We start from the raw sequence: 25313 nt of genomic DNA, 5'->3' as shown, positions 1-25313 counted from the left end.
AAAAACTGAGTGCAAGTATACAACGGGTGCTCAGCCTTACGAAGAATACAGTCCGCGTGTTCGCAACGTGCGCTGCTACATTCTTAAACCGAGTATTTCGTGTTTCATTAACTATTGTAATCTTATTCGATAGTACTACCTTGGCCTTTGCAGTTTTTTCAAGGTATTTACAATGCTTCTCCAAAAAATCTGTCATATCCCGCAATGTAATATCACTCGCAATGTTTGATTGTTTTCGTTCCCACTCACGTATCGTTACAGTGTCTAATTTCGTCGTTAATAAATATATGATTAGACTATCCCAATGTTCTGTTGGTTCTCCTAATGCATTAAGTGCGAGTAAACTATTTTTTGTATCATCGAGTAATCGCCGAAGTCCCGAGAAAGATTCTTTCGTTAATACTGGCAAGTCCCATAACGTACGGATGTGATCGTGTTTGATGGTATTGCGATCCTCGAATCTGTCCTTTAACGCCTTCCATGCAAGACCGTAATTTAATTCAGAAACACCTAACGATTGAATAACGCGAGCTGCGTCGCCCTTTAATGAGGAATTTAAGTAATGGAATTTTTCAATATTGCCTAGAGCCTCATTGTTATGGATTAATGATTCGAATGTGTCCTTGAATTTTAACCATAAACTATACGTCCCATCAAACGTAGGTAATTCTATTGTAGGTAATTTTAAGCGAAATTGAGGTTCAGTTCCCGAAGACGACGTACTTTGTTTTGATACGTTCGTGTGCGCAGAATTTTGTAATCGCATTTGCGCAATATAATCTTTTGCAGCGGCAACTATATTACAATACGATGTTTCAAATGCTTCTCGTTCATTCGCGTTCTTTTCTTCGAGATCGGTTCCTTCTACGATATCTTCTATTAACGATTGTATCCCATCAAATTTTTCATACAATTGCGAAATTTTTTCCAAATGAATTTCAAGTGCCGTTACCGAAGTTGAGCTGTCGAATGATTCGAAAAATTTCTTAAAACGAGTCAAGGCGGTCTTCACCTTCGTACGATCCGAAAGGTGCGTTTTCAAGATTGGGTTCATAATTAATACTGTTAACACAATTCGAGAAATGCAAGAATGACTTACGGATTAGATGAGTAAATAAGGAGGTGATCAGTGAATGCTTCCCAGATCAGCTTCCTCGATGTCCGTTGTGGATTCTGAAACGACGTTCCAAATCCTGTAGTCCGTCAGGTCCGAACGTCTCTCAGATGGATCAGCGTCGGCTACGTGGAAGTCGAATGCGTAGAATTTCTTGATGTCCGTCAGTGGTGTTTTGATGCAAACACAATGTCCTTATTGTGCAATTTATCGTCCACAATTGTTCACAAATACTGTATACATTAAACAATGTATCCGGCTCGAAGGACCATATGTAGGCTCCCACTAAGTTCGTGAAGCCGTTTTATTTAGTAAATAGAAAGTTCGGTACTATTTACACACTTGAATTTATTTACAATATTTACATTGGTGCTAACAGTTTAATTTTAATGGTACAGTTTGTATGGTGTTCCTTTATGGTGTTCTTTCTTATTCTAGCTTCTAAAAATTCATGTCCCGCGTTTTTAAACCTATTCCAAAATAGGTGGAGATTTGGAATCGCCAATCAAACGCCTGCCCATCCCTCGTGGGCGAGTCCTCAAATATTCAAAATCCCACCCACTGAGGGTGGTGCATGGGTAGGTGTCCGTGGTCCCAAGGACAGGTATGGTCCCGAAGGATGGTTATCTTACGGCGTTATGGTACGGCAATTTGTATTGTACCAAAAGTTGCCAAAGTGCTTATTAAGTGATTTAACGAATGAGGTGTACGTTAAATTGATATATTATTCACTAACTGTGGTCCGTTAATAAATGTTGGGAATTCCCAACACTGTTAATAAGGAATATTATTTAAGTGTTATGCGTCGTTTGCGTGAAGCTATTCGCAAAAAGAGGCCGGAATTGTGGCGAAGCAACAACTTGTTTCTACCTGTGAACCTGTCAAAAAATGTATTTAACCTTACTTTTTACTGTAACTTTACGACAAGTTTATAAAAAAATAACGAATTTCCGCAGACAATGAAATGCATATCAATAATGTACTGAATTAGACGAATCGAATGACGTATAACTCACCCCGATCGGTGAACGGGCCGTTTGCTAGGAATGTTCCTTAATATATAAATATTAATATTATTTGGGTTCCCTCACATCAAGGCATAACGGGAAACGAAGAAGTAGACGTGGCAGCAAAAGAAGCAACAACCCTATCACCAACCGAAACAACCGTTCCGATACCGTATCAAGACCTCATAAACCATATAAAAAAAACTGCAAAAGAAGAATGGAACAGAATTTGGACCACAACAAAAAGAACAAAAATACACGATATAATACAAAATTTCTACCAACCAATTCCTACCTGCAATTTATGTAAATAGGAAAGAAAAGTCCATAATGTCTCGACTAAGGTCAGGTCACACAAAGATAACGCATGGATATCTAATAAAAAAAGTCGATCAACCTTACTGCAGCTACTGCCCCACTGAAACTTTCACAATAGACCACATCCTATACCAGTGCAGAAGAACCGAACTCCAAAGACAGAAATATAGTATAAAACCGGACACAGCCCTTACAGCTCAGGACAGCATAAGTGACACTATAAAATTTCTCAGAGAAACAAACATGTATAACCAAATATAGCGCGCAAGCACACATCCGCCGCCAATGACCTCGCAGTCGACGCGGCGTAAAAACACCCATGAAAAAGAAGAAGATATATGCGGATGATTTGATCCTGGCATCAACCAACGTGCATAAAATCAACATAACGAAGAAGATTCTGTGCAGTAAATTTAACCCTTTGCACTCGAGGGCTCCGGAGCGGAGCCATTTAAAATTTGTCTTCAAACTCGAGGGCTCCGCTACGGAGACAATGCAAATAATTTTCAGTTTTTAACATAAGAACAAAAACAAATCGTAAAAACTAGTTGTAGGATGTTTCGCTGTTGGTGACAAATGACGGTCGCAGCTCGCGGATTATTATGCTCTCGATAACAGCAAATAATCGCGGTTTGAGCAACATTCTGTTGTCCGCACTTGGATGCAAGTGAGTTAAGTCCTATTATTTAGTAGTAGAGTGTATCAGATTCGAGTTTATCTGTTGTTTTTATATTTTGAATTCATATTTATATCCCCGATATGGCAAATAAAAGAAAAATTTTTGAAAATTATAGTGATATTGAAAGTAGTAGCGATGAATTAGAATTTGAAGTTTCTAGTGAACATAACATAAATCATATAGACGCTCTTACCCATGATAACGCAGACAATATTGAACTAAACCATGAATCCGATTCTAATGATAGTGATATATTTCCTGTTGTACGACGATACATACCGAGAATTGAAAGTGATACCGGAGAAAATGTAGAAGACACAGCAGATTCAACTGGAAATGACGAATGGATAGATGTTTCGGAAGTGGATAATATTCCATCTCCTATGGATTTCGATATTTCACCTCGAATTGCCGGACCACAAATTTCCAACGATATAAAAAAACCATTAGATTTTTTTCGATTATACTTTACGGATACATTGATTGATTCCATAATAAAAGAGACAAATGATTACGCAAATTCAAAACTGCGAGGAAAGCAATTGTCAAAGAGATCAATATGGAATACATGGAGTGATGTTAATCGGAAAGAATTTCTGGCCTTCATTGGAGTGATCTTGAATATGGGAACCATGCCGGTTGCAAATTTCCAGAAATATTCCATTCTTTTTAGACGTATTTACCCGAGATAGATTCCAACAAATATTTTGGATGCTTCATTTACACAAAAATGCACCAGTAGGCAGAAATACATGCTTAAGGACCCGCATTCAAAAGGCTAATAACTTTTTACAATACATCAACTAAAAATTTTCCGAACATTTTGTACCTTATCAGTCGATTTGCGTTGATGGATCCATTATAAAATTTAAGGGGAAAATATGTTTTATGACATATAATCCAGCTAAACCCACTAAATGGGGAATTAGAATTTACGTTCTGGCCGACTCAAATACCGGTTATGTTTATTCGGTTCTGCCTTATTACGGCAGTATTACTTCTGAAAATCTCATAAGACCTGATCTGCCTGTCAGTTCCAGAATTCCCTTAGACCTGTATAGAAAACTATTGGACAATGTTCCTAATGCTAAAGGTTATCACATGTATACCGACAGGTATTATACAAGCATACCCCTTGCTGAAGAACTGCTAAAAATGAATTGTTTCCTTACCGGCACAATAAAAATAAATAGGAAATATTTACCAATGGTAATAAAAAAAGCGCAATTTGTAAGAGACAGAAAAACAGTGGCTTACAGAAAAGGCAAAACCCTAGTTCTTGCATGGAAGGACAAAAGGATTGTAACTTTGTTAAGTACTCGTAATGAAGCGGGTTTGATATCGGTTGATAGAAGAGTACGTGGTGGTGAATTAGTCAGAATACAAAAACCTAAAATTGTTATTGATTACACAAAAAATATGCGTGGAGTAGATCGGGCCGACCAATATGCTGCAACATATTGTTTTTTGAGAAAATCCCTGAAATGGTGGAGGAAATTATTCTTCTGGGGGATGGAAATGTGTACAGTAAATTTATACATATTGTACACTTCTGTTAAAAAAATAAATAATGAAAAACCAATGTCACATTTGAAGTTTGTAAAATTGTTGGTGGACCAATTGATTGGGAATTTTCGACAAAACAGCACATCTCGAAAATACACTTACACACCAAATACGGAGGGCAGGCTCAACAACCACACATTATACGTTCTGGAACCAAGAAAGATTGTGTAGTGTGTTCCAATAGAAAAATTCCGGATGAAAGACGGCAGACCCATTATTTTTGTGATACCTGTCTAGAAAAGCCAAGATTACATATTGGCAATTGCTTCGAGAAGTATCACACTTTGGACGATTACAAAATGTAATAATTTTATAATTTTTTGTTTTTTTATATATCATAACATTTGTATTCATAAACAATTAAAAAAATAATAACATACAACGATGACTTTTCTTTTAATGCGAATATCATTAACTTACATGTGAATATGATCTTTTCACTAAAATCGCTTCGAGTTGCTGGTAATATGAATGAAAAAAAACTTCAAGTGCAAAGGGTTAAGTTGCCGTGTGACATTGTGCTACTGCAGAAAACAAGCGGGTTTATGATACGGACGTGACTTCTCCGCTATTTTTGAGGATTAGGCTTTCAAGACATTTTTACTTGAACAAATTAGGATACGGTTATTAAGGAACCTCCAAACTCCACACAGGACTTGAAATCATTGGAGCTCTTCCTTGTCTCAATAGCGATTGACGTATCGTAAACCCGCGTTGGCGCACAGCTGCGGACCACCGGGGTCTCGCGGTCGTTGGGCATTTCCCAAATAAGTTAATAACAACGCAACGTTCTCGCTCACTCCTGCATGGTCTACCTGGACACGACAGCAGCGTGGGCGGGAATGTTACAAATTGTTAGGAACCGCCCTGCCAAGGTGACAACGATAAGGATTGGCTTGACCAATCCTCCCTCCAGTAGGCAATGTTCGCCGTTGTCACCCTGACAGGGGAGACCAAGGTTTCCTTATGGGAAAAATCAAGACGGAGAGTTAGATGAATTTTGACAGAGTTACGCCTTCGCATTTTTAGTCTCCGCAAAAATTCATTCCTTTAGTGTACGTTCGGTAACGACAATCGTGAAAAATTTTTAATCTGTGATTGTGAATTAGAAGAACTTAAAAATGTTTTCACATTTATCCGTGAAAGATTTATACTGCGTAGCGTTACTATTAGATGAAGAGGAAGAAAGGAAAGTGAGGAAACGACGTTTTTCGGTACATAACATGCTAAAAAGAAGAAAAATTGATGGAGAGTATTGGACACTATATAAACATTTAATGGATGATGAAGAAAAATTCTTCCAGTACTTCCGAATGCCCATTAATAGTTTTAATTTACTTTTGGAAAAAATTGAAAATTTTATTACTAAGCAAGACACAGTATTCAAAGAGGCTATATGCCCAAGAGAAAAACTGGCAGTATGTTTGAGGTATGTTTAATAATACAAACAATATAAAAATACAAAAACATTATTTATTCGTAATTAATTAACATAAAAATATATAATAAAAATACAATAATATAAAAGTACAAAAATTTATTTATTTCTACCCGTCGGGTTTATTTGAAAAATTGCTATACGTATTTGGAGGAAGTACTTGGGTTTTGTAAATGTGGTGATGAAGATGGCAGAGGTGTTGTAATTAAAGTGCATGTGGTATGGTCATTTTTATTAGATAATTCCTGTAATTCTAGTTCTGAAATTATTGCGAAGGTCCGGGCCTTGGCTATTGCTTGATTATACGGAGTTAATTTATTTACTGTTGCTGCTAAACTTTTAAAAAATATTGTGTTACTGTCATCGATATTTCTATTTTGTAAAATATAATTCATTACTGTTTCGGATGCCGTCTCTGATTTTCTTTTTTTATTATTTTTGGATTTATTGACTATTGCGTGTATATTATCTGGGTTGGGGGATGAAATTTCGTTGGGGGTAAAATCAGTAATTTCCTGCGCAATATCATTTACTTCTACATTTAAATTATCGGCTGTATCTAGTGATGTAATACATTCCCTCTCTTTGAAATATGGAATTAAAAAAGACATTTCGTCCTCGAATTTCCATTTTCTTATTTTTGTCGAGGCCTGCCCGCTGCTGGTATCTCTCCTTTTTTTTAGGACTCTACGAAAGCAGTCTCGTAACAATATCCATTGCTTTTTGCAATCTTCAGCTGGAAAGATGAAATAAAATTAATAATTACCACGCATATAAGTATTGTAAACTTAATATATATATGTCGGAATCCATTAAAAAGTTTTTGTTTTATTGTTCTTAAATTGTATATTACTTCACGTTGTGCAAATAAAGTAATATTGGCTCTAATCGATATTTAAATGTAATCGATGCAAAGAATGTCACCGGAAACGCAAACGTGCGTATGGTTGGCGTCGACGTTTGGATGTGGCCTTTGAAGGTAGTCGAGTTGGTTGTCTGATTACCGGAACGTTTGAAAAAAGAAGGATTCGAAAAAGAAACGAACAGATTTGAAAAGGTTTCCAGACTGTAAAGACGTGCGGGAAAAGAAAAATTAGTTAAAGAATCCCTGCAAAGGACTGATCAGTTATCGTTGCACATTCTTTCGTATTGTTTAAGTGTTTGTGTTTGTGTTATAGTTATCAATTATAAAAATTTATTTAGCTAAAAAAGAGTTTTTAAAAAAAATAAGATATGCATAGAGCGACGAGACAAAGGCTTGGTCGCCCGAGAGGACCTAATGCTAGTCGCACTAGGGAGATTGTGAACGATAATGTTTCTCCGACATATATATATATATACTGTTTTCCAGATTTTTAGCAACTGGTGATTCATATAAGACAATTGCATTCAGTTATCGACTAGGGCACACAACAGTATCACGTATTGTGATTGAAGTTTGCAATGCAATTATCAAACAACTAATGCCAGAATACATGAGTATACCCAGTCGGGAAAAATGGCTTGAAATAGCGGAGGAATTTTGGAGAGTATGGATCCCCAATTGCATTGGTGCATTGGATGGAAAGCACATACAAATTTTCGCACCACCTAACAGCGGCTCTTTGTACTATAATTACAAAAAAACATTTTCCATTGTGCTGTTGGCTTTGGTAGATGCCAATTGTAAATTCGTAGCCGTCGATATTGGATCGTACGGAAAGAATAGCGATGGAGGAATATTCAGCCATTTAAAATTGGGAAAGTGCCTTGCACAAAATAAATTGAATATACCAGAAGATGCGGAATTACCGGGTACTAATACTGTGATGCCTCATGTCATTGTTGGCGATGAAGCTTTTCCTTTGAAAAAATGCTTATTAAGACCGTATCCGAAACCACAAATCCATGATCCCGCCAAACGACAATATAATCATCGACACTCACGAGCAAGACGAATGTCGGAAAATGCATTCGGAATTTTAGCACAAAAATTCAGAATTTATTTACGAAGAATGCAATTACACCCGCAAAATGTCGATAAAATTATTTTAACGACGTGTATTTTGCATAATTATATTTTGTCATCTCGTGATTTTCGACCATTGGATATGGGTATGGAACCTGCGGAAACAACCATGCAAAGTCTCCCCTTGCAAGGTGGTAGCAATACTGCAACCGCGTTTCACATAAGGGAGACATTTAAAGATTTTTTTAATACTGAACGAAACTAAAAATATGTATCCTCACGAAAAATAATGAAATACATGTAATTATATGTTACCGGTTAAATTTATAATTTTCCCAATGTCTCTCCAAGCAGCTTCCTTTTTCTCATTGTCACTGTATCCTCTTTCTTCCTGATTATATAAAAAACTATGTTGTCGCACCAACTCTATTAATTTCTCATCTTTCATACTTTGCGATTCCGTTGCACTCGTGTTTGACGTATTCATTTTTAACTGAGAAATTGTGTTTTTCGAGGGTATTCGCGGTTTATATAAGTTCTGTTGTGTTGTTATTGGTTAAAAATGTTGGGGATGTGGGTGTACAATGTTTTAGCTTATTGGTTCGTGACAGTGGTAGTAGGTGTGGTTATTTTCTAAAATGGAAGGGGAAGTGCGCGAAGTACGAATTTTCTGTTTGGAAAGAAGGCTGGTAGTTCTTGGCATCGAAGACGTGGAGTCAAAGTAAATATACAATTTTAGCTAAATGGACAGAAATACGAGCGGATAAGGACCTTAGACCTTTTTTTTTGTCGGGGCCCTTGACTTCGAGCTTGCCCGAACCCAAACATTCTGTCAAAGAATACTGATCTTTGCCTGCCCGTACACGCAACGTGCCTGAACGTGCTGTGACGCTAGATATAAACACTCCTATTCCAATACCCGCAATAATGTCTGCCTAAACTGGAAATGCTGTAAACGTTACGTGCTTGAATGGATGATGTGCACGTTCGAAACGTAACGTGCCGAAACGGATCCGCGACGTTACGTATAAATACTCGTGTCTTAGCAGCTTGAAAGAATGTTTGCCCGAACCGTGCCGGCTGTGCCGTGCCGTGCTGTAAACGGATAGTATAAATCGACCTTAACCCTTTGCACTCCGTTGTCGCCGTATTTGCGACATTAAAAAGCTAACAGTAAATCCGCTGTCGCCGTAGCGGCGACATGGTTGTTTTGCTGCCTCGGCGCCCTTAAAACAGTTAGGTAAGCAAAATAGTCTGTGCTTATCTTATAGTGTTTATGATACGTTTATTATGCTTACATTGTAATAAGAGTAAAAAGTGCTCTATTTAAGTTTATTTCGTTACATTCATAACGTTATAACCCTTCGTGTAGTGAAGATGGAAGGCGAAAATTTTGACGATAGTTGTGAAATAAGTGATGTGGAAGATGAACTCGATTTTGCGTTGCTTGCCGACGATTTAAGTCAAATAGAATTAGAAGATCATTTAGAGACAGATAGTGACGATAGTGACGTAATAGTAGTTAGAAAAAAAAGAAGAATTGCAATTATTGAATCAGATTTAGAGGACGAAGATACACCATCTGTAGACGTCGATGTATGGAGTAATATTACGGGAAGCGACATTCCTTTGGAAAAAATCAATTTTTCAACAGGAAATAAAATACCAGGGCCACAAGTTTTCAACATCGAGGAACCATTACAATTTTTTAAACTGTATTTCACGGAAGAGTTAGTGGACGAAATAGTGTCAGAAACAAATAGTTACGCCAAGAACAAATTGAAAAATAAAACTCTTTCCAAAGATTCTATATGGCATACATGGCGCGACACAAATAAGGAGGAATTTTGGGCCTTTATCGGTGTAATTTTGAATATGGGAACTGTGGTTTTGCCAAATGTTCAAGATTATTGGACTATTAGTGCAAATACCAAAATACCATTTTTTTCTGATGTGTTCACTAGAAGCAGATTTAACCAATTATTTTGGATGTTACATTTAAAAACAGTTAATCAGCAACAAACAGACATCAGAACACGGATTCAACGGGTCAGTAATTTTATGGAATATATCAATTCAAAATTTGCGGAATATTTTGTACCAGGACAAGATATATGTGTCGACGAATCGGTAATAAAATTCAAAGATAAAATTAATTTTATAACCTACAATCCAAATAAGCCTACAAAATGGGGCATACGCATATACGTTTTGGCTGACTCAGAAACTGGGTATATGTACAATATTCTCCCATATTATGGTAGTATTACCTCCGATAATCTTATAAAACCTCAATTGCCTGTCAGTACTAGAATTCCATTGCACCTGTATAACAATTTATTGTCGAACGTACCAGATGCACAAGGTTACCATATGTATACAGATAGGTATTACACTAGCATTGTTCTGGCGGAAGAATTATTACAAATGAAATGCCATCTAACAGGTACAATAAAAATCAATCGCAAGGGCATACCTGATCCAATAAAGAAACCCAAATTCGGTGAAAATAAATCGATCGCTTACAAAAAGGGAAGAACGATGATATTGTCTTGGAAAGATAAAAGGGTGGTTACGCTGATAAGCACCAGTGATAGCGCTGAATTCATTACAAAAACCAGATTTGTAAGAGGAGGTGAACAACAAAATGTGGAAAAGCCAAAAATTGTTGTTAACTACACGGCTTCAATGGGCGGTGTTGATCGCGCTGATCAATACGCATCATCATATTGTTTTCTAAGAAAATCTCTTAAGTGGTGGAGGAAGATGTTCTTTTGGGGAATGGAGATGTCTGCAATAAATGCATGCATTTTATATAAGTGTGTAAAAAAAAGCAAGAACGAAAAACCACTGTCCCATTTGAAGTTCGTCAAGAGATTAGTCGATCAACTTGTAGGTGAATTCCGCGAAGATCGATCAAGACCTTCCACTTCAGCAACTGAAACAAGACTGGACAAAAAACTGCACATATTGCGAAAAGGCAAGAAAAGAGATTGTATTGTTTGTTCTAATAGACAGGAAAAAGGACAAAGACGCGAAACTTCGGAATACTGTGATACTTGTCCCGGTAAACCGCGAATGCATATGGGCAATTGTTTCGAAAGATATCACACTTTAAGAAATTTTAAGTCCTAAAATTTATGTTTTTCTTTTATAATATAAGTTAGAATATGTTTTGTTTATAAAATAGCTAAGAAATAAAAATTTTGTTTTATTGAAACGACTCTATTTTTCTTCTACATCATAGGTATGTACTTGGAACTAATATAGTGCTGGAGTTGCTGGTAGCCTCTATGCATTACTAGGCTGGAGTGCAAAGGGTTAAGCTTGTGCACATGCACATGCGGTTAGATTATGAGACGTCTGAGAGGTGATGCCACCAGTGGGGGAAGATGAGCAGAGAGCAGAGTGATAGAGAAATAAGGAGGATAACGGATAGTATATTAACAGGAAAATAATACAGTGAAGAAAATAAGCATATTATAAAATTGAGAATTGTTAACCCTTTTAGTGTCAGGCATTTTACGGAGTACATGCGAAGAATGCCACGGACCGATTTGACACGCGCGCTTATATGAATAGCTTTATAAGGAACAAAATTCCGATTTCCTGGAGGAAAATTTTACTATGTATTCTTGTGAAACTTAAAGAATATGGAATATAATGTTGTGCAGCAAAATTCTTAGTTATAAAATATGTTTAATTATAAAATTGTTATGTACTTATGTGTATATAGATTATATAAACTTTGAACTTACCAAACAACATAATATTTTATTTTAATATTTGTGGAAAGCATGCACCATGCAGACCCTTCTTGCAAATTGAACATATCGTTCGGGTTCTTCTTCGCTTTCCGCCGTTATGTTTACTTCTCGTACTGCATACGCAACAGTCTTTCTCCTTTTTTCCTGGTAATTTTACCAGTTTATTGGATTCCGCACCGCTGTTTTTCTTCGCACTTTCCCATTCTTTTGCTAGAGTTTCCACAATACTAATCATAAAACGGAAACGGGTAACAGGCTTTTCCTCAGAGGGGAGACTTTCTTTGTAAATGATGTAACTGTTGAGCATCATTCTCGAAAACACATTGAAGCATACTTTTTTCCAGTATTTTATTGTCCACCTTTCATCCAAATAAGTATATAACATCATATTGGATGTGTCGATTCCGCCCATGTAATTATTATAACATTCTATAGCGAATGGTTTGACTGTTTCCTCGGTTTGGCCTCTACGTGTGCGGAAATGTGTGGTACTTTTCGCTTTAGATTTAGAAGATAATAAAATAACTGGAAAACGTTGGGACTTCTTTTCCCTGTAACCAATAGTGAGGATAGGGCCCTGTCGAAAATATTTCGTTACGCCTACAGCAAATTTTTCAGTAAGCAGTTTTGGTATAAATTTTCGGTTTCTGCGAATCGTTCCAGTAATGTAAGTGCCCAGATCGTACAAAGTCTTCGCCAGAGGTACTGATGTGAAGAAGTTATCGACAAAAATGTGATAACCTTTTGAGAAATAATTTCCCATTGTCAATAATTTTATGACTACTGTATGCGCCAAGCCATTCTCTTGGATCTCGAATCTGTCTGCAGCACTTTGAGCTCCTCGGTATGTGTAAAAAACCAAACAATAGTTTGAAACAGAGTCGCATAACATCCACTGTTTTATTCCCCACCGGTGATGGTGTTTATTAGGAAGGTACTGCAACAGTTGTGTGTGGTTTTTGGTTCCTACTAAGCTCTCGTCAATGCTCATCTGCTCGTGGGGAGTGTAGATCTGTCTGAATACTGTGTTGGCATGGTCAATGAGGGGCTGGATTTTAGCACATGGGTCGTATCCAGGTTGTCCGGGTTGAGGAAGATCCTTTGTATCGACCAGATGAAAAAATTTCAGAATCAACTGGAAGCGGTTTCTTGAAAACATTCGGTGGAACCACGGATTATACTGCGAGTTACTAGTAGACCAATACGACGAAATGGTTGGCCGTTTTTGTAGACCCATATTTATTGTGCAGGCGATGAATCCTTTGAGTTCAGATATCGTAATATCCTTCCACTTTCGTGCACGGGAATTTGGATGCAGATTTCTCTGTGACAAAAAATTATCTGCATAGGCGTTTGTTGCATTTACTATTGTCTCCAGCAGAATATCGGTAAAAAATAAATAAAAATAGGCAATGGGCGCTGCAGCACGAGGAAGTGTGTGGTTTGGACCCGGTATTTCATTAAATTTGTAATGGGCTTCTGGTGGATTATCAGTATCCTGGAACACTTCTTCCTAACCTTCTATTGCCGTACCCGAATTTTCTCCAAATTCACTTTCGGATGACAATATTCTTCGTCTTCTTGATGAAGTAAGTCCAACAGGGTGGATGAGCGTGTCATCACTATTCGACGATGCATTGCCGTTGTCAAAATGTGGTGGCACCAAACTTTCTGCACTATCTTTTAGAACTTGCTCTGCCATTATTGACCGAGGTATTTCAAAATAATATATGAACTGACTAAACCCAAATATTAGAATAAAAGAAATCAGGAAAACGCTTCGACTTTTATTAACAGATATTAGAGAAAGACTAAAGAAAAACCAAATAAACTGAAGCATGGTGTGGTCTATATTATTAGCATTGCAGATAAGGACTAAATATAAAGCCGCGTCCCTATTGGGTCGGCTTTTGCCGTTCGGCATGGCAAAGCCAAACAATCTAAAGATCTGCATCGTCTCGGATAGCATGGCTTGAAAAGCCGAATGGCATGCCGATTAGCAAATGCCGAGCTGTGCCGACGCAACTTAAGCGAATGCCACTTGACACTCAGAGAAATAATGATCTGAACGTAAACAAGCGGGCCCCTTCAAACAAAGCTGAGAAAAAGTCCCTCAGTACGTGTCCGCCAGCCCGCCACAACGCATCGGCCCGTGGCAGTTTTCGCATAAGGACCGTGGGCCGATAGATCGGCCCGCTGGCACTAAAAGGGTTAAACGAGTTCGGCGTGTTAAAATTAGAAGAATAAACATTTAACCCTTTGGGGACGAGTGTCGGCATATAGCCGCCCATGCCGTTTTACTGTTCAGGACGCTTGTCGGCATATAGCCGCCCAAATTAGTTCGTAGCTGCAAGACTCACGACGTCTCAATATTGTTCTAAGCGATAAGATACGCATAGGTATAGTAACAGAGTCACGTTTTCATTCAAAGACATTAGGGGCCTTTAGCGATGAAGTCTTATCTTCCTTATAACGTAAACTTACGATGTGAGACGACGGTAGAGTCAGAACGAATTTCAGTTCTTCGATTCAGTCTCTCAGTGTCACTGCCAGAGGAAGCGAAATCCGTGCAATAAGGAATCCACTCAGGCAGTTCAATATTAGTAGTGATAGTACTAGTAGTGGAGAAGCAAACATTCACGAAAGTACTCAATGGAGGAATGTGACAAATCAGAATGTCATTCCAGAAAAAATACAATTTAGATCTGGATCACGGCACCCCGGATCACAACTCAATCCAAATTACAAAGAACCGATAGAGTTTTTCAACACATTTTTCACCGATGAGTTGATCGATATGATAGTTACCGAGACTAATCGGTACGCAAATGACAAAATACAAGGACAACCTTTGGCAAAACGGTCCAGGTGGAATCAATGGAATGACATAATAACGAAGGAATTGCGAGCATTTCTTGGCATCACATTGCTTATGGGGACAATACCGCTACCGAATCTAAAGGATTATTGGTCAAAGGACAACAAATGCAGGATCCCATACTTTGCCGAAATATTCAGGAGAGATCGATTTTTACAAATATTTCGGATGCTGCATACAAGTGAGAATGTCGAAGGTACGCAAACGATGACAACACGGACGCAAAAAATTAGTAATTATTTAGATTACATTGATACAAGATGTCGCGAAAATTTTGTACCCGGGGAGCAGTTATCCGTAGATGAATCTATTGTCAAATTCAAAGGGAGAGTGAGTTTCATTACTTACAACCCGCAAAAACCAACAAAGTGGGGTATCCGTATTTATGTCCTTGCGGACACTAATGTTGGATACATACAAACTATTTTGCCATATTATGGCAGTTTTAGCACTGAAAGATTAGTTAGACCTGATCTCCCGGTGAGCACTAGAATAGTTTTACAACTATATAATAATTTATTACAATCGAACCCTGACGCTGTGAGGCACCACATTTTCAACGACCGATATTTTACAAGCATTCCCTTGGCCGATGCATTGCTCGAAATGAACTGTTATGTAACGGGAACAATCCAGACGAACAGGAAATTTATTCCATTCGAAATAAAAAGCCCAAAAATTTCAAAAAATGAAATGATTGCGTATAGACGAAAAAATACATTATTATTGGCTTGGAGGGACAAACGAATTGTGACAATGCTCAGTACCTGTGCCACCACATCGTCAAGAATAGTAACTAAAAGGACACGCAATGAAGGAAGAGCGAATATTGTGAAGCCCGATGTGGTTATCAATTATAATAAATATATGGGTGGGGTAGATAAAGCCGACCAGTATACTGGCACGTACTGCTTCATGCGGAAATCCTATAAATGGTGGCGGAAATTATTTTTCTGGAGCTTAGAAGTGTCCGTAATAAATTCATATCTCTTATATCGAGAACACCAGAAAAAATACAATATAAAAAAATTGACACATTTGCAATTTGTACGTCGTTTGGTGGGCCAATTGGTTGGAGATTTTCGGGATGCTGAACCCAAGAATCCTTTGACTTATGGAAGACCAGAAAGACTGAACGGTCGTTTGCATATTGTTCGGCGAGATGATGCAGGAAGGAGTAGAGACTGCCAAGTATGTTCTAATAGAAAAGTAAAACATGGAAGGAGAGAGTCGCGGTATTACTGTGCAACTTGTACGGCTAAACCGGCATTGCACATAGGTGACTGTTTTGAACGGTACCACACAATTCAGGAATATAAAACGTACACATGAATACAACTAAACTTCTTTTTGTTGTTGTTTTTCAATTTATTAGTTTATAATTATTTTTTGATTTTATGAAAAAATTTTCTTGTGTTAAATAGAGCTTTAGTTTTTATAACGTTCAACGTATTTATTTTCTTTACTGCGCACTCCAATACCTCTCGTCCTCAGCGACGCTCGCCCGTCGAGCGGCTCCGTCCCCAAAGGGTTAATTGTTGATTCCCTTATTTTTAGGTTAGTCAACCAAGTGCAATAGTACAATCTTAGTCTAAGTCATTTTATTAAATAAATTTAACCCTTATTTTTAGACGAATCACAGTGTGTTTATTGCTTCGGTAACCCTCCACATATTATATAAATATGTACGAACGAAGTCATTTTTTCATGTGAATGTGTGTATGAATATGGGAATATGCGCATGAGTGTCGTATGTCTAAACACGTGAGTTGAGTGTGTTCGTATGAATGTTCGGGCACATCGATAGAGGGAGTGTTGAAAATCGGCCTTAAGGTGTGGGGTCGAGACCTGCAGTCTCGTCCACGCGAGAGTTCATGGGAACATTTTCATGATGCCGTGCGAATCTGCCGTAAGGCTACGCGCGTAGCGCAGCAGGGCGACAGCGAGTCCTTCACAAAAAGCTTTGTCACTTTTGTGTAAAAACTCAACGAGTAAGCACGGAGAATCGACCGTGCCTAGAGAAAGAGACAGACGCCTTGCGTTGTAATCACCAGACTTGTACGCCTTGCGTTACGAATAAAGTTCTTGTTATTGTTGTTAGTGCTATATAGAACGTGCACATTTATTTATATTACCTATACACGTGATAGTAGGGATGAGCCTATTAAGACACGCGACGTAATTCATGGAAACGAACCACGTGTTCGAGCTAAGAAGAAACCCACAATTGGTGACCCCGACGAGTCGTTACCGTCGCATTATCGAGCGATTGAACGAGTCGGATCAAGGATCTAGAGGATCCACAGCAGGAGGGTGCAACGGACGCCATTAAACACACGTGTTGCTGGATCAGCGTTCCACATCGTGGGAGACACCTCGGCGTGCAGCGCAGAGGATAACGCGGACCAGGACACGAGGAACGAGTTCCGGCCGAAAGTGTAAAGAAGCAGAGGGCTGCGTAGAGCGTCCAAAAGGGCAAAGTGAGACAAAGGCGACAAGATGGCGGGGACCAACGCCACAAGCGACGGCCATCTTGGAAGCGTCGATTCATACCGCGTGCCCAAGATCCCGAAATTTTTTCGCGATGATCCAATGTTATGGTTTTTGCAAGTAGAAGCTACTTTTAATACCGCGCGAATAATCGATCCGAGAACGCGCGTAGACTATTTATTCGCGGCATTGGATCCGGAGGTCGTATCCTCTATTAGGGATTTGTTAACGGGACCGCGATCGGACAATAATACAGGGTGTTCGGCCACCCCTGGGAAAAATTTTAATGGCGGATTCTCGAGGCCAAAATAAGACGAAAATCAAGAATACCAATTTGTTGAAGAAGGCTTTGTTAAACAGTTATTAACGTTTAAAGTTCCGACCGTACTGAATTTTTTTCTTGAAAATGCGCAAGATTTCAGGGGTATGTCTATTGACCAAAAATGCTTATAATTGACCCCCGCAACCGAAAATAATTTTTTCAGAATTAATTAAACATTTTTTTTTTTTGCGTCGGAAAATTTAGGCACCTACCCCCTGTCGATTTTTCTTAAAAGTTCCTATTTCATTTTTAGTAATTTTGTTTAACGTCCTACAGAAAAGTTGTCTAATACTTTTTTGTAGGTATCCATGAGCTTTACTTCAGAAAAAAGTTTCATTTAAATATATTCACAATTGTAGGAGTTATGACTGTTTGAAAATTGGACCATTTTTATGGGGTTTTTCTCATTTTGCGGGGTCAAGGATCAACTTTTCTAATATTTTTATGACTGCTACATATTCTACACTAAAATACGAAGCGTTTGGCTTTTTGAACATTAAAATCGTTAAATCCGTTCAGAAGTTATGATGTTTTAAAGATTCGCATGAAAATTCAGTGAAACATATCGATGGTATGGTCAGACATTTTATTTTCGGAAAAGAATTTTTTTCTCGAAAGTGCGTAGGATTTCGAGGGTATGTGTAATGACCAAAAATGATTGTAATTGACCCCCGCAACCGAAAATAATTTTTTTAGAACGATTTGAAAAATTTTTTTTTTTTCGAAAAATTTCAGCACCTACTCGATTTTTTTTCTCGAAAATGGTCGGGATTTCGGGGGTATGTCTTTTGACCAAAAATGATTATAATTGACCCCCGCAGTCGAAAATAATTATTCCAGAACGATTTGAAATTTTTGAATTTAATTGTTAATAACTTTTTAACGAAGCCTTCATCAACAAATTGGTATTCTTGATTTTCGTCTTATTTTGGCCTCTAGAATCCCACATTAAAATTTTTCCCAGGGGTGGCCGAACACCCTGTATACGAATTAGTAAAAGCGCGTATTATGTCCGCGTACGCGGCATCAGCGGAAAGCCGGCTCCGTCAATTGTTAAAGGAGCAGGTTACGATGCAAGGGAAGCCGTCGCAAATGCTATACAGATTGTGTGCCCTGGACGACGGGCGAAGCGACGACGAAGTGATGCGGTCAATTCTTTTGGATCAGATGCCAAAAATGGTGAAAACCATTCTTGTAGCCGCGAAAGTGGCAAAATTGCAAGACTTGGCGGAGCTGGCAGATCAAATATACGAGTCCACCGCGTAAAGCAGCCATGTCGTCGCATCGATCGAAATTAAGGATCGGGCGAATCGCGACGGAGTGGAGGCGAAGTTAAATAGATTGACCGACGCGGTATTAACCCTTTGCGGTCGGAAGGCGCCACGGCTATTCGGGCCGCAGGTCGGATGGCGCTTGAGCGGCGACAACGGTGTTTATGTTAGATTGCGTTAGCTCCAAGTGATAGGAATGCTGTACTGGTACTTGAGAAGGTTCCTAAACTGTTGATGTCCTTTCGTATGAAGTGTCAAATGACACATCTTAACGGAGATAAGATTAGAATTATTAACGGTTCTTCTGAGTCTGTGCCTCTGAAAATGTCTCCGACGTCAGTTGAGACTCGACGCTCGTGCCGAAAATATCTAGAAAACCTGTATAGAGTGGTTTTATTCGAACCCTGAGAAAAATGGATAGCAGTGAAATATTTTCAAGCGACGATGAATTCTGTTTCGAAATGGTCCGGGACGAAGTCGATCGCATTTGCGGAGAAGTTAGGGATGAAGAAAGCAGTGATGAAGATGATGATGTGGAATTGGGTGTAAGGAATCGAGGGATTAGAATAATAGACAGCGAATCCGAAAGTGACAGTGATGCCCCGTAACCCTCTAATCAATCGGAATGGACACCTTATGACGAATGCATGGAAACACCACCGAGGATAAATTTCATTCCTGGCGAGAGACCTGCAGGGTCACGGGTATCCTCAAATGTTGCAGAGCCTCTGGAGTTTTTCAAGTTATTTTTTACCGAGGAACTGGTAGATGAGGTAGTAGCAGATACAAACCGCTATGCTTCAAGGAAGTTAGAGGGAATGGTGCTATCCCTGCGATCAATTTGGCGCACGTGGCATAATGTCACAAATGCAGAATTTTGGACGTTTATCGCTGTCATAGTAAATATGGGGGCAATAACAGCGGCAAACATGAAAGAATATTGGTCAACAGACACTACAAGCTACATTCCATTTTTCCCAAATACATTTTCAAGAGAACGGTTTACGCAAATTTTCTGGATGCTACATGTAGAAATAGTTTCCGCGCAAGGCAGCAACACGAGGACACGATTACAACTGATAACTGGTTACCTTGATTACATCAATTCAAGACTTTTGGACTATTTTATACCAGGCAAAGAAATTTGTGTCGATGAATCTGTCATAAAATTCAAAGGGCGGGTTTCATTCATCACATATAACCGGAAGAAACCGACCAAATGGGGCATCCGCATTTATACACTGGCAGATTCTGTTACGGGATATATTTGCGGAATTCTTCCGTATTATGGCAGCCTGACGACACAAACATTGATCAGACCGGACCTTCCAGTATCAACAAGAATTCCGTTACATTAATATACAATGCTCGTGAATAAAGTTCCTGGTACGCAGGGACATCGCATGTTTACGGATCGGTATTATACGAGCTACATTTTGGCAAATGAATTACTTAAACTGAAGTGTCATTTGACTGGGACAATCTTGCCCAATAGAAAAGAGTTGCCAGACGCAACTAAGAAAAAACAACTTCCAAAAGGCAAATCGATGGTAGCCTACCGCAGAAAGGACAATGTGATTCTAGCGTGGAAGGATAAACGAATTGTTACGCTATTGACCAATTTTTACAATGCGGCAATGAGTGACGTGCAACGAACACTCCGGCATGTGGTTCAAACAATCGTTAGAAAGCCCGATGTCGTAATCAATTACATAAAATTCATGGGCGGCGTTGACCTGGCAGATCAGTATGCCTCGATATACTGTTTTATGCGAAAAACACTGAAATGGTGGCGCAAGCTATTTTTTGGGGGATTAGAAGTTTGCATAATTAATTCTTATATTTCATACAAACTGGTTAAAAGGCAGAGAAACGAGCAGCCACTTAATCACTTGCAATTCCGAAAAATATTAGTGAAGCAGATGAAAGGAGATTTTCGGCAGTCGCGAACACCAACATCGACCTCCAGCTCGGATGAGATTCGGCTCAATGGAAAGCTCCACGTAATGCTGAGTGGCACAAAAAGAGATTGTAAAGTTTGTTCCAGCCGAAACATACCAGGTGGAAGACGCGAAACAACATCATACTGCGATACATGTCCAGACAAACCAAGAATGCATCTTGGACAATGTTTTGTAAATTATCATACCAAACTAAAATACAGAGATTAGAATTACAAAATTATATTCTTAATGGTATAAATATAGGTAAACTATCAAAATATAACATTTTTATAAGATAATTTATGTAGAAGATTATTTTATTGTACCTATAACGTGCCCGACACATTCGCGAAAATCGCATCGACCTGCCACCTCACACGGCCGACAATGTCGTCGACCGCAAAGGGTTAAAGATGTCGGTCAGCTTCGAGCGCTTCGAAAAAGCGATGTCGCGGTCGTGGTCAAAGTCACGGCAACGCGCGTTTACCGGTCGTTCGAGCGAGTGAAGTCGAGTGGCGCCGAAACCAACCCCCACAGTGTGCTGGGCACACAGTAAGTTCGGGGCGAATGCGTACGCATGTAAAGACCCGGAGAATTGTGCGTGGCCGAAACCATCACCGCGGACGGAAAACTAGTAATACCTTCCCTCGCGGGGACAGGGTGTGAGGATAGAAAACCGGTAATTTCAAAACGTCTCCATGTCCAGAACAAAATTTCGGGACAGATATTTTTAATCGACACGGGTTCAGACATTTCCCTTGTGCCTGTAGCCAGGAACTGCAAGCCAGTGGCTAGCAGTCTGCGGCTCTATGTCGCGAACAACACGCGTGTCAACACATATGGCGAGTCGACGCGCACCATTGAAATCGGTCTACGACGACCGATCACGTGGAATTTTTGTGTAGCAAACGTGCCATACCCGATCGTAGGTGCTGATTTATTGACGCACTACGGTATTACCGTGGACTTGAGAGACCGTAAAATAATAGATTCATTGACACAATTGCAAATTCGGTGCACGACTAAGAACGTGAACCACGTCTCGACGCACACCGTCGATCGCTCATCGGGAATCGCGGGTATTTTACTTGAATTTCCGGAAGTGACGGGAACATCCCAAGCAATTCCGTTACAGGAACGTGGGGTATTTCATCATATCTGCACCGAAGGGCATTCGGTTGCTTCGCGTGCTAGGCACCTCGCACCAGACAAGCTCAAAGCAGCCAAGCTGGAGTTCCGACGTCTGGTGGAGGCTGGAGTATGCAGACCATCGAGCAGCCCGTGGGCCAGTCTCATTCACTTGGTCTCTAAAAAAGATGGGGGATGGAGAGTGTGCGGTGATTATCGCGCGTTGAATAATATTAGGTTGGGGAAAAAGAAATCCATTATTTTCTTGGTAGATGACTGTAGTGATCGATATCTTGTGGTGCCTGTTGAAATAATGATTCTGGAGGCATCTATACAAACTTGCGGAAATTAAATTTTTACGAGTTACTGTTGGTGAAGAAGATTTATATATTTATTTCACTTGTTTGATATTTATTCTTTTTTATTAATTAAAATAAAAGTTTGAAGTCAGTCTGTCACAAGCTCTCGATGTACAAGCTCATATACATTTGTTGTTAATAAATTGTTCAATGTTTAATGTTTAATTAATGTCCCTTTTTAATTTGGCACAAAGTCTGCCATAATCTCGTAAAGTATCGATCAAACAATTTCAAGTTTATGCTCGTTGTCAAGGTGACATTTCACACCAAAAAAATTCTTTTGCTGTTTTTTGTTTGTTCCATTCAGTTGTGAGTTACAGGGTGTTAACAATGGAAGTCAACAAAGAGAAAATTCGGTACATTTTACAATTTTTCTTTGATAAAGGCGAAAATGCAAGCCAGGCCGCTGAAAATGTGAATGGTGTTTATGGTGCCGATACTGTAACAGCTAATTACGTGCAATTTTGGTTTCGTCGATTCCGTTCAGGCATTTTTGATGTTAAAGATGCACCTCGCACAGGCAGGCCCGTCGTCGAAAATGTCGATAAAATCACAGAAATAATCGAAGTTGACCGGCATGTTAGTAGTCGTAGCATCGTTCAGGAGCTAAAGATCGACCATAAAACAGTTTTAAACCATTTGCGCAAAGCTGGATTCGAAAAGAAGCTCGATGTTTGGGTGCCACACCAATTAACACCAAGAAACATGATGAATCGAATTTCCATCTGCGAAGCCGTGACCAAACGGAATGAACTCGACCCATTTCTTAAACGGATGGTGACTGGGGATGAGAAATGGGTCACATACGACAATATCGTGCGAAAACGATCGTGGTCAAAGCGTGGTGAAGCAGCTCAAACGCTGGCCAAACCAGGACTAACGGCCAGGGAGGTTCTACTGTGTATTTGGTGGGACTTGAAAAGAATCATTTATTATGAGTTGCTTCTGTATGGCCAAACACTAAATTCAGATCTCTACTGCCAACAACTGGACCGTTTGAAGCTAGCGATTGACCAGAAACGGCCAAAATTGGCCAACAGGAGAGGTATTATGGAGCTTGGTTGGGAGGTTTTAATGCATCCACCATATAGTCCGGACCTGGCACCAAGCGATTACCACCTTTTTCTCGCATTGCAAAACTTCCTGAGTGATAAGAAATTGCGATCAAGAGAAGATTGTGAAAATAGATTACTAGAGTTTTTCGCCAATAAGGACCAAGACTTCTATGAGAGAGGCATTATGAAGCTACCTTTAACCCTTTCGCGGTGAACAGCGCCAGATGGCGCTCAGCCATAGACGCTCATTCTGTGGCCACCGTTCGTAACCTTGGCGCCACGCACGCCGACGCACCCCTAGCGACAAAAGGGCTAACTGTTTTCCACCCCTAGCGACAAGGCAGCCCTCTTGGTTCGAGAAGAAAGCTCTTCCGCTTCACGACGCGAACCAGGACAGTCGCAAGCATTAACTCACGCTCAGTTTCGTAACCTAAAAAAACCACGTGCATTAGAGAAGAAGTTCTTTTTGTTAAACATTGTTGTTGTTAATAAATATAGTAAAAACCGAATCCGCTGTTCTTTGAATTTAAATATTACTATAGTATAATTACTATAATTCTCAGCGAACAGCGCCGTTCGGCGCTCAGGCAAATAAACCCGCGGCGAACGAACAGCGCCAGATGGCGCCCATCTGGAGCCGCTCTCTTTGTACGAAGGCGCTGATCGTTTGTTATCAACAACTGTCATTAATGTCCATTAAGTTGTTTTTGACGTGCTAGCAGCATACGCTTCTTGTGCAAAGGTTTTTTTACATAGTCAAATATAATTATCCACAAATTTTGCCCTAATCATGGACAAATGGACGACCAATATGAGCTACGATGATATGGAATTTTCATCGGATTCTGACCTGTCTGAAATGTTTGGAGAAATTGGATACAAAGGTAGAATTCTAAATGGATATAATAAAAAGCGCCGCCTACTATCAAGTAGTTCGGAAACTGATTTTGAAAACATTGAGGAATTACCCGACATCAATCCGCGGCAATTTCTTTGGAGCGCACAAAATTTGGCTCCAAAAGTTTTCGATTTTGATGAAAACCTACCAGGAATTAAAGCAAATATCGATGATAAATCGTCAATATTAGAAATCTTTCAGCTCTTCATTTCGGAAAATATGGTTGAACATATTATAAGAGAAAGCAATGCTTATTATACCACGAAAACTATAAGCAGTAGGCACTCACGATTGTTGGCATGGAAAAATACAATAGTTACCGAAATGTATCGATTTTTTGCTCTGTCGATGTTAATGTCAAGAGTAAAAAAAGTATCGATAGAAGAATATTGGTCAACCGACGAGTTATTACGAATGGAAAGTTTTCCAAGAATAATGACAAAAGACAGGTATAAATCTCTATTACAAATGCTGCATTTTCATGATAACAATGAAACAACAAATCAAGACGTGCTAATAAAAATTCGGAGCATCATCGACAGACTGCGAAATTCTTTTTCACGGGCATTTTACCCATACAAGTATTTATGCATCGACGAAAGCTTGTTGCTTTTCAAAGGACGATGTTTCTTCAAGCAGTATATACCTTCGAAACGAAGCAGATTTGCCATCAAGTCGTATGTTATTTGTGACTGTTATACTGGATATATCCAAGATTTTATTGTCTATTGTGGAGCGCGCACTGATATAACTAACAATAATTTAGCAGAAATTGGAAAATCAGGAAATATTGTCATGACGTTGATGGAACCGTATCTAAATAAGGGTCATGTTTTGGTCACCGATAACTGGTATTCATTATTTTCTCTCTTACATCACAATAGGACACATGCATTTGGAACCGTGAAGAAAACCAGACGTGGAATGCCTAATATATCCAATAAATTATGCAAAGGCGAAGTTGCATTTCAATCTACGGATAAAATATTAGCACTAAAATGGATGGACAAAAGAGAAGTGCTAATGTTATCAAGTTATCATTCTGCTGAATATACAGAAACAAAAAGAAATGATGTTAAAACGGGAAGACCAATTCTAAAACCAACTGTCGTAGTAGACTATAATCGCGTTA

Source organism: Colletes latitarsis, chromosome 14 (assembly GCF_051014445.1).
Source record: "Colletes latitarsis isolate SP2378_abdomen chromosome 14, iyColLati1, whole genome shotgun sequence".
Lineage (NCBI taxonomy): Eukaryota > Metazoa > Arthropoda > Insecta > Hymenoptera > Colletidae > Colletes > Colletes latitarsis.
Note: the sequence above shows the minus strand (reverse complement) of the source record.